Source organism: Cornus florida, unplaced genomic scaffold, assembly GCF_030987335.1.
Source record: "Cornus florida cultivar Cherokee Brave unplaced genomic scaffold, ASM3098733v1 CherokeeBrave_3.0.0_Hap2_Chr10, whole genome shotgun sequence".
In the NCBI taxonomy this organism is placed as follows: domain Eukaryota; kingdom Viridiplantae; phylum Streptophyta; class Magnoliopsida; order Cornales; family Cornaceae; genus Cornus; species Cornus florida.
In genome coordinates this window covers 109,947,078-109,961,789 of record NW_026775580.1, presented here as the reverse complement: position 1 = coordinate 109,961,789, position 14,712 = coordinate 109,947,078, and the positions used below count along the sequence as shown (strand labels likewise).

The following is a 14,712-nucleotide window of genomic DNA, read 5'->3' as shown; positions in this document are numbered from 1 at the left end:
ACCATAAAAGAAAAAGAAAAGCCTTAATTGTTAGAAACTTTAGACTGCGTTTAGTAACGAAAAACGTTTCTTATTTTATGTTGTCAAAATTATTTTTTGTGACAAAATAATTTTTGATATAGAATATAATATTATTAAATTATTAAGCAGTAGATATTTTATATTATTATATATCATATCTATATTATATTATATGTAAATATTAAATTATAATTAATTTACAATATTATAACACAATATATATTTTATTACATATAAGATATATTATTTAATATTTTTTATTCATAATAAATTATAATATGATAAATATATTATATATCACATAATAAATATATACATCACGCATATACATGTATTTATATACATAATTGGTGGGAATATTTTTCTCTTGGTATATCTAATATTATACTTATGATGTATTCGATAATTTTAAGATTTATAATTTTAAATTAGATTTCTTAGATTTATGACTTTTTGATATTAATGGAAATAAGTGTCGTGCCTGAGTGGTTAGGTTGCTCCCTGTGTCTGAGAATTCGTGTTCAAGTCATCTACCCTCTTCCTCACCCTTCCCTCTAATCACTAACTCCTACAATTCTTGTCATGAAAAAAATAAAATAGAAATAAAAAAATAAAAAATTTAAAAAATATTAAGTACATTTTGTAACAAATATGTTGTATTACTAAACATAATTATTGTTTTATATTTTCAAATTTGTGGCAACAACAAGTATTACTAAAATCATTTCTATTTTCTATTTTCACTCAAGAAAACAAAAATATGATTCTACTTTCTTAAGACTACGAAAACAGAAAACTAAAATATTACTAAAGACACCCTTAGGAAAACCAACTAGTAAAAAATAAAATGGTACTGCAACATTAAGATGTCCACACACGATTAAGATGTCCACGCACGTGTCATGCCGTAAAGTGCTTCATCAACAAAATTACCATTACCTCCTTCCCCTCCAATTCTTGGATCGTAATAAAACTCCGATGTCGAGAACTCACCAAATACTGAACCACCATAAGATTCCGAAGTTTCACCAAATAGATCAGACTCCATCACCGCCGGATTAGACTCCGTCCTAACGGTATTTGAATCCTCCGCCATTGGAATTCTCCGAGCATGTCTAGAGGCAACCGCCTGAATCTGCGACGGCTACAGCTCTGCTGCCGAAGGAATATCCGGAGGAATTCCGGGAAGTTGAGGGCCGCTGATTGGCCACGCAAGCAAAACACGGCGGCATCGTAGGCCCTTGCCGCCTCTTCCGGCGTCTCGTACAATCCCAACCAGATTCTCCGTCGGCTGTTGGGCTGCCGAACTTCGGCCTCCCATTTCCCCCACTTCCTCATCCTCACTCCCTTGTAACGGACGTTACTGACGCCGTCTCTTCTCTCTTCTCCACCTGAAATTCTCACCATTTTCTCACATGTTATAACAGTTTAGATAATTTGTTAGTACATAAGCTATGTGTGGGGGTATTTATAGGGAGAAAGTGCTTTGACCGACCTGAAAAGACCACGTGGACTTGTTTTTGTCTGCCACGTTGGCACGCCGAAGTAAAAAAGGCATAGTGCTGGTTTCTTGGATGTGCGGACAGGTGGTATTTATTTTAAATTCTCATTTTTACAATTGTGCTGTTTCATTTCAGTATCATGGCGGAACTAACTTTGGAAGAACAGCTGGTGGTCCATACATCACCACATCTTATGATTATGATGAATATGGTTAGATATATTTGAACTTCCAAATATTAGAAATATATATGGATTTTAATCCTGCATTATTGTTATTATTACTAATATTTTAAATTTTTAGGTAATTTAAATCAACCAAAATGGGGACATCTAAAGGAGCTCCATAATGTATTGAAGTCGATGGAGAAGACACTCCCTTATGGAAACATATCCACATCTGATTTGGGGAATGATATTTCGGTGAGTTTATATATTATAACATTATTTTAATATATCATTTGTTATATTGTTATATTGTAATAATGTCTATTAAATCCTTCTAATAACTAATAATCATATTTTAAATTTTTTTAGGCAACCATATATGCTACCAACGATACATCAAGCTGTTCTATCAGCAATTCTAATACCACTACGGATGCTACAGTCAACTTTCAAGGAAGAAAATATAATGTTCCTGCTTGGTCTGTTAGCATTCTTCCAGATTGCAAGAATGAAGTTTATAATACTGCAAAGGTAAATTATGATGAATTATTGTAAATTAATGTTATATATATATATATAGCTATTGATACATATATATGTGTTTATATAGGTGAACACTCAAACTTCTGTGATGGTAAAGAAGTCAAATGAAGCAGAAAGTGAACCAAGTTCTCTTAAATGGGCGTGGAGGCCCGAGAACGTTGATGAAACAGTGTTACATGGCAAGGGTGATGTTGCAGCAAGTCAGCTTGTTCGAAATAAGAGACCGAATTGAACTCTGTATATTGATGTAAATTATAAGGGATACAAGAGGGGTTTATATAGGGAGGATTATGAGCGATGAACAAGTAATCCTATACAACGTAACTATATATTGGAATCCTAAACAAGGTAACTATATATTATAATCCTATACAAGGTAGTAGAGATTATATAATATAGGAAGAATATATTGTAATATATTCTAACAGCCCCCCGCAAACTCAAGGTGGATTGAATGAAATCATCTTGAGTTTGGAAATGAGATCTTGAAAGCGGCATGGCGGAAGCGTTTTGGTGAAAACATCAGCGATCTGATCATGTGAAGTGATAGACCGCAATTGTAAGGTCTTTTGAAGAAGATGATAACGAACAAAATGACAGTCAATCTCAATATGTTTAGTGCGCTCATGAAAAACATCATTATGTGCAATCTGGATGGCACTCCTATTATCACAATAAATAGGAATGGCAGTGGATGAAGAAACGCCCATGTCCTGAAGGAGCCAACGCAACCATAGAAGCTCAGAAGTAATATCAGTAAGCGCCCTGTACTCAGCTTCTGTACTAGATCGTGCAACCATAGTTTGTTTCTTGCTGCGTCAAGAGATAAGGGAATCACCAAGAAAGAAACAATATCCAGTGGTGGAACGACGATCAGTAGGGTCTCCTGCCCAGTCTACATCTGAATAGGCACGAAGAATAAGCGATGACTGGAAAGAATAATGCAGTCCATGAAACATAGTGCCTTTGAGATAACGAAGGATGCGATGAACAGCAGCAAAATGAGTGGACCAAAGGGCAGTCATGAACTGACTAACTATGTGAACGGCATGAGAGATGTCGGGACGAGTGACAGTGAGGTAAACCAGACTACCTACCAATTGGCGATACAAAGTACCATCGCGAAGAGATTCTCTATCATGTAGATTAAGTTTGGTATTGCACTCAAGGGGGGTATCAACAATCTTGCTGTCAGTGAGACCGGATTTTGAGAGAAGATCTAATATGTATTTCGCTTGAGTAAGATAGTATCCATCTGTAAAGGTACTTATCTCAAGACCAAGAAAATAATTGAGGGGTCCAAGATCCTTCATCTCGAACTGACGATTGAGAAATTGTTTGAGTTCCTGAATTCCTATCAAATCATCGCCAATGATGATCATATCATCAACATAAAGTAAAAGGAGAATGATACCTCGATTGGTGCGTCGAACAAATAAAGTAGAGTCATATGGACTAGCAGAGTAGCCAAGTCGAGAGATAGTCTTACTGAACTTGGCAAACCAAGCTCGCGGTGCCTGTTTGAGACCATACAAAGCACGTCTAAGGCGGCACATCTATGATACCTCTTGGATCCGAGACACGGGTTGATCAAGCCCAGGCCCAAACCCGAGGGAATATCAAACAATTAATATGTTAAAACGAACACGGAATACAAAATAATGTAATAAGAAATAAAAATAATAAGCTGAAAGAAACTAGAATAAAAATCCTCAAAACATAATTATTTAAATCCGTTAATCCAAAACTCCATAAGTTTACAACTCGGGAATCCATCCAGTGGACCCCTTATTAAAACCTAATATAAACTATAATATCTGAAATAGAATCTACAGCTAAACACAGAAAAGATTCCCACGTACTCGGAGGAATGAATATTTGTATCTGCTTTGCACGTCCAAGCTCTAACCCTGGAACTGACGGACACTTGAAAAATAAAGAGTGGGTCAGGCCCACATGCAAGTCCTATCCTACTACGATCCAAACAGTAATCCGATACGCAGATACATACTAGATAGCTTAACAATATCTATCTAGTCCACATATATATATATATCCATACTACTAGATTCTCACTAGACTATGAGAAGGGTCTCAATCTGAATAGAAGGCATCACATAAAATGCACCTGAGTAGGCATGGGTACCTAAGCCTGACAAGGTATACCTCAACCCTCACAGCCAGCTATGCATCCTACTGCATATACGCACCCTAACCGACGATCATGAGACTCAAGCTCATATCGTGGTACCATAATCATATATTTAAAATCCTATCCTATCCATCCATAAGAAACCCAGTTAGCCATTCAGCTTGTGCAGCTTCTTTGACTTAACGTGGATAACCGGTACTCCAGTTAGTCATTCAGCTTGTGCAGCTTCTTTGACTTAAATATAGGTAGGATTTATTTTATAATCCATTCCCTTATTCCGTATAGGTAGGACTTAGTGTTTTTAACTAGTCTGTCCCTAGTATGCCACCGTCCCATACCGGCGTATACAACACACAAGTCCGTATAATTGACAAAGCAATATTAATAATTCATCAATCATATTCCAAAATATGCCTCCATATAAATTAACACATAACTAACAATATTAGGCATTCATTACAGAGCCTAATATTCATGTTCCAACTATGTAAATTGCTAAAATAAATCTAAGCATTTACATCCTCCAAATCATCCATAGTTGATATAATTTACTGCGAATTAAATATCAATTTTCCTCAATCAAGCATAGTTAAATTTACAGATAATCCACTATACTTATAATACTGTGAACATATGATTAAATACAATTAACTCATATATCAGAGTTTTTGCTAAGTTCCAGTAATAAATTTTTTTAGCAAAACAGTGCACAACGTAAAGGTTTTTCCTCCAATTTACCTTGCTCCATTCCTTAGTCCAGTGATGAATTAATGTTCCCCATTGTTTTACAGGTCTATGAGCATAGTATACACCACTTAAAATAGTTCAAACGAAGTACAAAGACTCTGTATCGTCCAAACACAGCCTAAGAACCAACAATATGCAAAACTGGGCGTTCAAAACCAAATATCCCAACTGAGCAAGCTAAGTTACAACTGAGCAGGCTAAGTTAGAAACTTAGTCGGTTGAGTTTCTAACTTAGTCGGCTAAGTCGCCAACTTAGTCGGCTCAGTTCCCAACTAAGTCGGCTAAGTTGGTGCTGAAGCCGTCTTTTTCGTTCGTTCTGCCTCTGTAGACTCTAAAACTCCATTGTTAAGGCCTCTAAGCTTCAACCTAAGCCCCATACATCCATACTAAGTTATTTTAAGTGTTTTAGTAGGCAAAGATTCAAGTTATACCACAGTTCATGCATAAAGATCTAAAAATTAAGAAATCACGAATAAGTATATACAATCATGAAACTCTCTGTTTAGGTCCGATTAAACATGCATGATTATTTTGTTTTAGCATTAATTAAGCTCCTAGAGTCTAGCTAGGCATGCACAGAACACAGATTAAAGGGAAAGAGAAGAACATAAACTTGCCTTTGAGTTTCAGATTTGAAACTCTAATTCCATAGTCTCTGAAGGTTCTGTTAATGTCCTAGACTGTAGTTCTACACAACCACGCTCCTTCCTCCTTGAACTGCTCTGTATAGCCCTCAACTCCACTCTGTGTTTCTCTCAAATCCTTCCCTCTGTTTATTTCTCTGTATTTTTGTATCTCTTTATCTCTCTGTTTCTTAACACGAGAGTAGAAAAACTTTACTTTACAGACTTAAGCTTATGTTTTTCTAAAACCCTAAACCCCAGTATTCTTATGTATTTATAGGCTTCAAGTAACCAAACCCTTCCCGTTCTAACTATGAGTCGGCCACATTAAATCCTAAAACCCTAAGTTACGATAAAGAAAACAAATGCACAATGAATGAATGAATTAAAATAATTAAATAAGTATGATAATTAAAACAGGTAATTAATCCAAGTTACATATTATTCAGCACTTAATTTAATTTAAATAATTAAATAAATCCAATAAGTCAATTAAATAAAAAAATGCAATTAAATAAAAAACAAAGAATGCAATTAAATCAAATCAAATAAGCCACTTAATTAAATCCAATTAAAACAATTAACTCAAATAATTAATTCAAGTAAGTAATTAAATCAAATAACAAACCAATTAAATAAATAAAAAAATGCAATCTAAATACTCAATTAAATCCCAGAAATATCCTTTTTAAAATTAAGGGTATTACAACACCTTTGTAGAAGGATGAGGATAACCTGGAGGAGGCTGCATGTATACTTCCTCGAGTAAATCACCATTGAGAAAAGCATTCTTAACATCCATTTGAAAAAGTCCCCAATGATGAGAAGCTGCCACGGCAATAAGAGTTCGAACAGAGGAAAGACGTGCAACATGAGCAAATGTCTCCTCAAAATCAATGCCATATTCCTGTGTGAACACTCTAGCAACAAGTCGAGCTTTGTAGCACTCGATAGGCCCATCTGAACGAGTCTTGATCTTGTAAACCCATTTGTATCCTACAACAGACTTTCCAAGAGGCAAACCAACCAAATCCCATGTATGAGTTTTAAATAGTGCACCTAACTCTTATTGCATTGCATGCTGCCATATGGGGTCAGAGGATGCCTCACAAAAATTTTGAGGTTCATGTAAGGTAGCAAGAGCATGATAACAATGAAAATCACCGAGATGTGCCGGTGAATTTCTTACCCGGGTGGAATGAGGGCAAAGATGTGTGGTAGGCGCACTGGCAGGAACCTCGGACTGAGCAGATGAGTTGGACGCAGCCGGAAAAGGGTTGACTATATCAGATGATTTTGTGGAAGTTAGAAAGAGATCTGCAGAGGTATCAAATGGGGGAAGAGGAAAAGCCTGATCATGGACGCCACTAAACTTAGATAATGTATGAAACGGTTTATGCTCCCAGAAAATGACATGACGAGAAATTCTGAGGCGTTTATCAACAGGATCATAACATCTATACCCCTTTTGTTCAATTCCACAGTCAAGAAAACAACAAAGTCGAGAACGTGGTTGTAACTTATTTCGCTCATGAGGTTGAAGAAGAACAAAACATGCACACCCAAAGACTATAAGATGACTGTAGTTAGGTAGTTTTCCATATAGACATTCATAGGGTGTTTGAATTTGTAAAAGTGGTGTGGGAACACGATTCATGGTATAAACAGCTGTCATACCCCTAGTTTAAAAGGATATTCCTGGGATTTTACTTTTATTATTTAACTGCATTTTATTTGATTATGTATGATTAGTTGAATTAATTGATTATTTAATAGGAATTATTTGTTTAAGTGTTTTAATTAGTTAATTGATTTAATTGTCTTATTTAAATGTTAATTTTTTTTAAATTACTTGGTTGTTTGAGTTAACTGTTTTAATTATTTATTTGGCTTTAATTACATTAAATTGTGTTATTTGATTAATTACCTGATAGAATTGTTATTAATTAATTATTTTCATTTTTGAATTTATTTACTTATCGTAGGTTAGGTTTAAAATTTACATGGGTAGCCGACGTTGATTATAACCTAGGTACCTATGGGCCGAGTTATATCTTTATGGACTTAGGGTTATCAGGATTCACCTATAAATATAAGCGGTGGTTTAGGGTTTTAGAAAACTAAGCCAAATTCTGTAAAAACAGAGAGACCGTGAGATACAGAGAGCAACTGAATCTTTTATGAGACAAAATACAGAGAGAACCTTAAGAGATTAAAGGAGGGATTCAAGGAGGAGTTCGGGACTGAATTAAGAGCAACAGAGGTAGTTTAGCACAACCGACGTTGCCGGAGTTGATGGAGACGACGGTTAGAGATTTTAATCTAAAGTCTCAAAGACAAGTCTCTGTTCTTCTCTATCCTTTTAATCTGTGTTCTGTGCATGCTTAGGAAGACTCCAGGGATTAAACTAAGTTTTAATTACATCTTTTAAACATGTTTTATCAGAATATTGAAGCATTGAATAAATCTAGTTTCAATTGTTTTAACAGTTCAGTGTTGAATTTTGTTATCGTTGCTTTAAAAGTTGATGTTTAATTCAATTCTAAGTTGTATAATTCTACCTTGTGATCAATCTGGGATGAGGATAGAACCTTAATACATGTAATAAAATTGTATTCAGTGTCTGGAAACCACCGGGGTCGGAGAAGACAAGCAGTATAGGGGAAACGGCTCTTAAGGGTGTGAATAAATCTAGGGCTGAGAGCCGGCTCTCAATAGCCTAGAGCCGGCTCCCAAGGGTAAGGAGCCGGCTCCCCTTGAATAGAGAAGGCTCTTTAAGTTTCAGAGCCTTCTCTCTCTTTTGTTTTTGCGCGTATTGAGTTTTAATGGACTGTTTAGCTGAGACTGAGTTTCTGAAACTGTTTCAAGGCTACTGAATGATATAATACATTGCTTAAGACTTATATATGAATTGAGAAGCAAGCTTATATCCGGGAATTTGGGATAGAATTAGCCTAGGTTTCTAAGTAAACCTGTATGGGGTAAGGTTTGACATAAGTTGGTAATTGCTCATTGTTTTAGTAAGTTGGTTTCTCTGCATGTCTTGGAATTATAAATCATGTTTTGCAGCTGTGTTATAAGCATACTGTTATTTAATAATATGCATGCTTAGTGGGGATTACTGATGATTAAATCTGTTATCAATTGTATCTGTTATGACACTGTTCGGAGAAGTTAAGTGTATAGTTTTATTTTGCTATATTAATGGACTGTAATTGGGATTCAAATTCTTATATTGGATGCATAAACTGGTTATATATATGTTAAACTGTATTTATGCTTGTTCTGGGAATGGTTGATGACTATTTAATACTGTATTATCAACCGTATTAACTGGAGGATGGTATGTACCGGTATGGGACGGTGATATACTAGATATGGACTAGATTAAATACTAAGTCCTATCTAACATGGATTAAGGTATGGATTAATCATATAGGTTAAGTCCATCACCTACTTGTGTCATATCAATTGAGAATTGAATGACCTACTATGGTTTCAGGATGAATTGGTTATACATATATCAGACCACTACACAGATGGATGGTATTTTGTATTAGGAGGAGTATGGACTTTATATATATATTATATGGTGCCGTGGTATGAGCTTGAGTCTCATGACCATGGTTATGGCGCGTATATTGCCTAGGATGGATAACTGAACATATGTGTTGTTCCCTGGTAGGTCTAGGTACTCATGCCCACCATAGGATGCGTATTCGCATGTTGCCTTCTATTCAGGCTGAGACAGACCTACTGGACTAGCGAACGTCCTATAGTGTATACTATATACTTAAATGGACTACTTTAAATATTGTTGAGTCTTCTTAGGATGTATCTGCGTATCGAATTACTATTTGGATTGTAGTAGATCAGGACTTGCATGTGGGCCTAACCCACTTCTTTATTTTTCAGGTGTTTGTCAATTCCAGGGTTAGAGCTTGGACGTGCAGAGCAGATATAGATATTCATTCCTCCGACTATGTAGGAATCTTCTTTATGTTAGATTTGGACTTAATTTATATTATTTTCAGTTTCGGTTTGAGAATCTTTAATAAGAGGTCCAATGGATGGATTCCCAAGTTGTAAGCCTATGGAGTTTGGATTTAACGGATTTCAATAATTATATTATTTTAAGGATTTTCAATTAGCATTCTTTCAGCTTATTATTTTTAATTCTTATTTTATCTTGTATTTTGTATTCGATTACATATTAATTGTTTGATATCCCTCGGGTTTGGGTCTGGGCCTGATCAACCCGTGTCTCGGATCCGAGAGGTATCACAACAGCAGTAAGAGATGCTTCACCCCAAAAAGATGAAAGCACAGAAGTAGAAAGAGTGAGTGAACGAGTTAAATCTAAAATATGTCGAAGTTTTCGTTCAGTTCGACCATTCTGTTGAGATGTGCTAGTACAAGAAGTGTGAAAAATTGTACCGTAATGTTGAAGAATTTTTTGAAATTCATTTTGACAGTACTCTTGAGCATTATCAGACTGAGACATTTTGATTGGTTTGGAAAACTGAGTAACAATCATTTGCGTAAAATCACGAAATATTTTAAGTAATTCAGAACGATGTTTCATTAAAAAAATCCATGTGAATCGTGAAAAATCATCAACAAAAACAACAAAATATCGTGATCCTCCCATAGTAGATATAATCGAAGGTCCCTAAACATCAGAATGAATAAGATCAAATGGTGCAGAAGCAAAAGACTCACTTTGATTAAATGGTAAGGCATGTTTTCCTAATTGACATGAAATACAATCAAAAGACGCAAGTTTAACCTGACCTAACAATCCCGTAGATGTAAGGGTTTTGACACGAGATAATGACGCATGACCTAAACGAGAATGCCATAGCTCAAGTGTAGGAGTTTTGGATAGTGTGGAGACAGCAAAAACAGTGGTAGTAGGCAGATGTAATGAAGAAAGTTCAAATAGTCGTCCTATCTTACGGCCTGTCCCAATGATCTGTTCTGTCCGAGGATCCTGTACAATACAACATTAGAAGAAAAAGTAATAGTTAATCTCAACTCAGTGAGTTGTCCAACAGATAAAAGATTAAGGGAAAGATTTGGAACAAGATAAACATGAGGTATAGATAACTGAGATTGAGAAATAGTTCCTATGTGACTAATAGGCATAGTGGAACCATCGGTTGTGTGTATAACAGGAGAGTGAGAAGTAGAAGTCTGAGATGTGAGGAAGGTAGGATCAGGTGTCATGTGATTACAGCAAGCATAGTCAAAATACCAAGAACCATGTTTACCTGGTGTAGTAGAAAGAGCAGTGGAAGATGCACCTTGATAGCGAAATAAAACCTGGTTGAGAACTGCCTCAAGGTCAGTTGCAGAGAAAACAGATGGGGCAGATGTAGAGTCGCCAGAAGAATTGTTGACTGGTGTTGAAAATGGTGGGGACAGAGATTCTGTGTTAACCACAGCTGAAGTGGAGAGTTTAGCATGAGTACGACAAAATTCAATGCTATGCCCTGGAATCCGACAGGAAGTACAGTAAAGACCGAAACGAACCTTTTTGTTGTTGGATTACTGAGAGCCAGAACGAGTGTTATTGTTACGTCCCTTGGAGCCAGACTGGTTGGTATTGTTGCGTCCATTTTGTCGAAAAAATGAGGCGGGCCAATTTGGTGCGGACTGAGATGGCACTGACTGTGGAGCAGAAGATGGTGTGGCTAAAACAGTGATGTGATTTTGAGAACGACGAGTCTGCAAACGTGTCTCTTCTCGAACAAGTTCATTGAGAGCTTGATCAAGTGATGGAAGAGGTGAGCGATGGAGAAGCTGACTGCGTACTGGTTCAAAATCATCATGAAGACTCATCAAAAACTAATAAAGACGAACGTGGTTGCGATACTCGAGAAATTTCTTTGCTTCAGAAGAATGCTCCCATGATGGTTCGGAAAGAGCTAATTGATCCTAGATGCATTTCATCCGAGAGAAGAATTCATTAATTCGCTGACCTGATTCTTGTTTAAGAGTAGAAAGTTGAACCATTAATTGAAATTGGCGAGCCCCATCAGAACCAGAGTAGCGAGAAACAAGCATGTCCCAGATCTCCTTGGCTGTCTCGTAACTCCCAAATTCCATACCAATAGAAGTATTGGATATGTTGCGTAACCATGTGATGATCTTGTGATTGTTACTATCCCAGTCTTTAACACGTGTGGCATAGGCATCTGATGTCTCTGCTGTGGCTTGAGTAGGTGCTGTATAATTGCCAGTGACATAGGACCATACCTTGCGACCTTTCAAAAAATTGCGCATAGATTGACTCCAAAAGGAGTAATTGTCACCATTAAGAATAACTGAAATAGGGTGAGTTACCTCATTTACGGCCATTTAGAAATTTCAAATATAAAAACGGACTGCAGATTCGGAATTAGATCAAAAAACTGGGTTGGATAGGTGTCTCCAGAAAAATTTTCTGACACTGCTGACGTGGCAGAACGCTGCTGATGTGGCAGAATGCTGCTGACGTGGAACTGGATGACGTGGCAGCTGAGTGACGTGGAAGCTGACGTGGCAGATCATGTGGACTGACACACCTGGGGGCGTGGGAGGCGCATGAAGGCGCGTGGCTTGCCGGGAAAGTGGCTGAACCTTGTGGTGGCGCGTGGGGGCTCGTGCAAGGCGTTTTCTGTCCGTTTCTGGTGGCGTTAGGATAATCTGAGGATGTTCTTTTGCCTGGTATGCTCGGAATTTGAAAAGACCTTCTGAAACTTTCTTTCAAATCCCGAACAGTATGTGAGGAAAAAGAAAAAAAATAAATATAGATAGATATATATTTAAAATAAAATATACAGAGAACCTTGCTCTGATACCATGTTCGAAATAAAAGACCGAATTGAACTCTGTATATTGATGTAAATTATAACAGATACTAAAGGGGTTTATATAGGGAGGATTATGAGTGATGAACGAGTAATTCTATACAAGGTAACTATCTATTGGAATCCTATACAAGGTAACTATATATTATAATCCTATACAAGGTAGTAGGGATTATATAATATAGTAAGAATATATTACAATATATTCTAAGTAAGAATATATTGTAATATATTCTAACACAGCTTATAGAGCAAAAGGTTACTATTGATGTTAGTGATTATTTGTGGTACATGACAAGGTAAAATTTCGCAATTCTTCTTGGAAAATTATCAATTACAGTAACTAGTTATCTTCTGATTAAATTTTCTCAAGTTACAATATATATATATCTTCAATATCGTTTTTATAATGTAAACATCAAGGATAATGATCCCATCAGGAGTGATAATATGACCATCAGAGTTAATGGTACTGGTCATGTTCTTCATGCTTATATCAATGGCGAACATATAGGTAAATATCAAATCATTTCGACTTAAATTATTAATTATTAGTTCTTTTTTTTTTTTTTTTTTTTTTTTTTTTTTTTTTTGTATTCTTTATATAACATATGATTGAAATTGTAGGTTCTGAATGGGCAACATATGGTATCTTCAACTATGTGTTTGAGAAGAAGGTTGAGCTGAATCATGGAAAAAATCAAGTATCCCTACTCAGTGCTACTGTTGGGCTATAGGTAATTTTTTTATTTTTAATTTTGATATTGATTTGAAGGTAATTTATTAATTTGAAATGTTTTGGTAATAATAAATGTTGTATTGTGCAGAACTATGGTCCTAATTATGATGAGGTACAATCGGGGTTACCAGGAACAGTTGAGCTGATCAGAAGGAAAGGTGACGAGAGAGTGATAATGGACTTGTGTACAAGGTGGGAGTACGTGGCATTGATGATAATAAGTTGTACAGTGAGGACTCAATGAATGAAACCAGGTGGTATGTAGAGGATCTCCCCACCAACAGGATGATGACTTGGTATAAGGTATTTTAAACAAAATTATTATAATTATTATTTTAAATTCATTTTTACATTGAAAAATAAAAAAGAAATAACTATACACATGTTTTTTATTTTTCATTTTGTGTGTGCTCCATTGGTTATTTTTCATTTTGTGTGTGCTCCATTGGGAAAAGAAGCAGTAGTGTTAGACTTGCAAGGGTTGGGCAAAAATTTTGCTTGGGTGAATGGTCACAACATTGTTCGATATTGGCCTAGTTTTCTAGCTCAGGAGGATGGTTGTAGCACTGATGCTTGTGATTATCGTGGTGAATACGATGACAAAAAATGTGTCTAGACCTGTGGTCAACCCACACAAAGATGGTGAGATATATATATATATATATATATATATATATATATATATATATATATTTTATTTCAATTTCAGTGTTTTTATTATATTAATTGAAAATGAATAATAACTTGCTAATTTTGTTTAAAAAAATAATAATATTCAGGTACCATGTTCCACGGTCGTTTATGACCAACGTTGTAAACACATTGATTCTATTTGAAGAGTGTGGGGGTTCTTTATTACAATAGTGCTACAAGTAGCAAAGGTGATATCAAAAACACAAAATATGAATGATTCAGACAACATTGGATCCGAGGTGGATTGAGAGAGGTGAAAGCACAGGCAAACTCGAGAGAGAGTATAAAGATGGCAGTGTATTGATACACTATTGACTCCCTTAATAAAGGTGTATGGAGAAAGCATGAGGGAGAGAGATTTTGAGCTCTCTCTGTCTAGAGGTTGTTTCCTCCCCCTTCTGCCCTATCTTTGTTAGCTTAGGTGTTAGGTCCTGAATGTTATACATTTTAGCCCATTTATATGCATGTTTTATTCTCTTAATAATAGTTTATTTGTGATTTTACATTGTTTTATTGTTTTTATTTATTTCAGGACTTTAATTGTAAAATCAGTCAAGACTAGTGATTCTGAGCTTTACCAGATGATATTTCGTGGGACCGAGCAATGTTGAAGATCCAACTTTTATTATACTTAGAAAATATTTCAAAAGAAGCCACAAGTTGATGAGAATG

At 35.8% G+C, this 14,712-nt stretch overlaps 2 pseudogenes; one reads left to right on the top strand and one right to left on the bottom strand.

The window, feature by feature from the left end:
• Positions 1–459: 459 nt before the first annotated feature.
• Positions 460–1,442, bottom strand: LOC132279821 (ethylene-responsive transcription factor ERF017-like; annotated as a pseudogene).
• A 33-nt stretch (positions 1,443–1,475) lies between these two features.
• Positions 1,476–14,712, top strand: part of LOC132278384 (beta-galactosidase 7-like) — a 35,446-nt pseudogene continuing 22,209 nt past the window's right edge.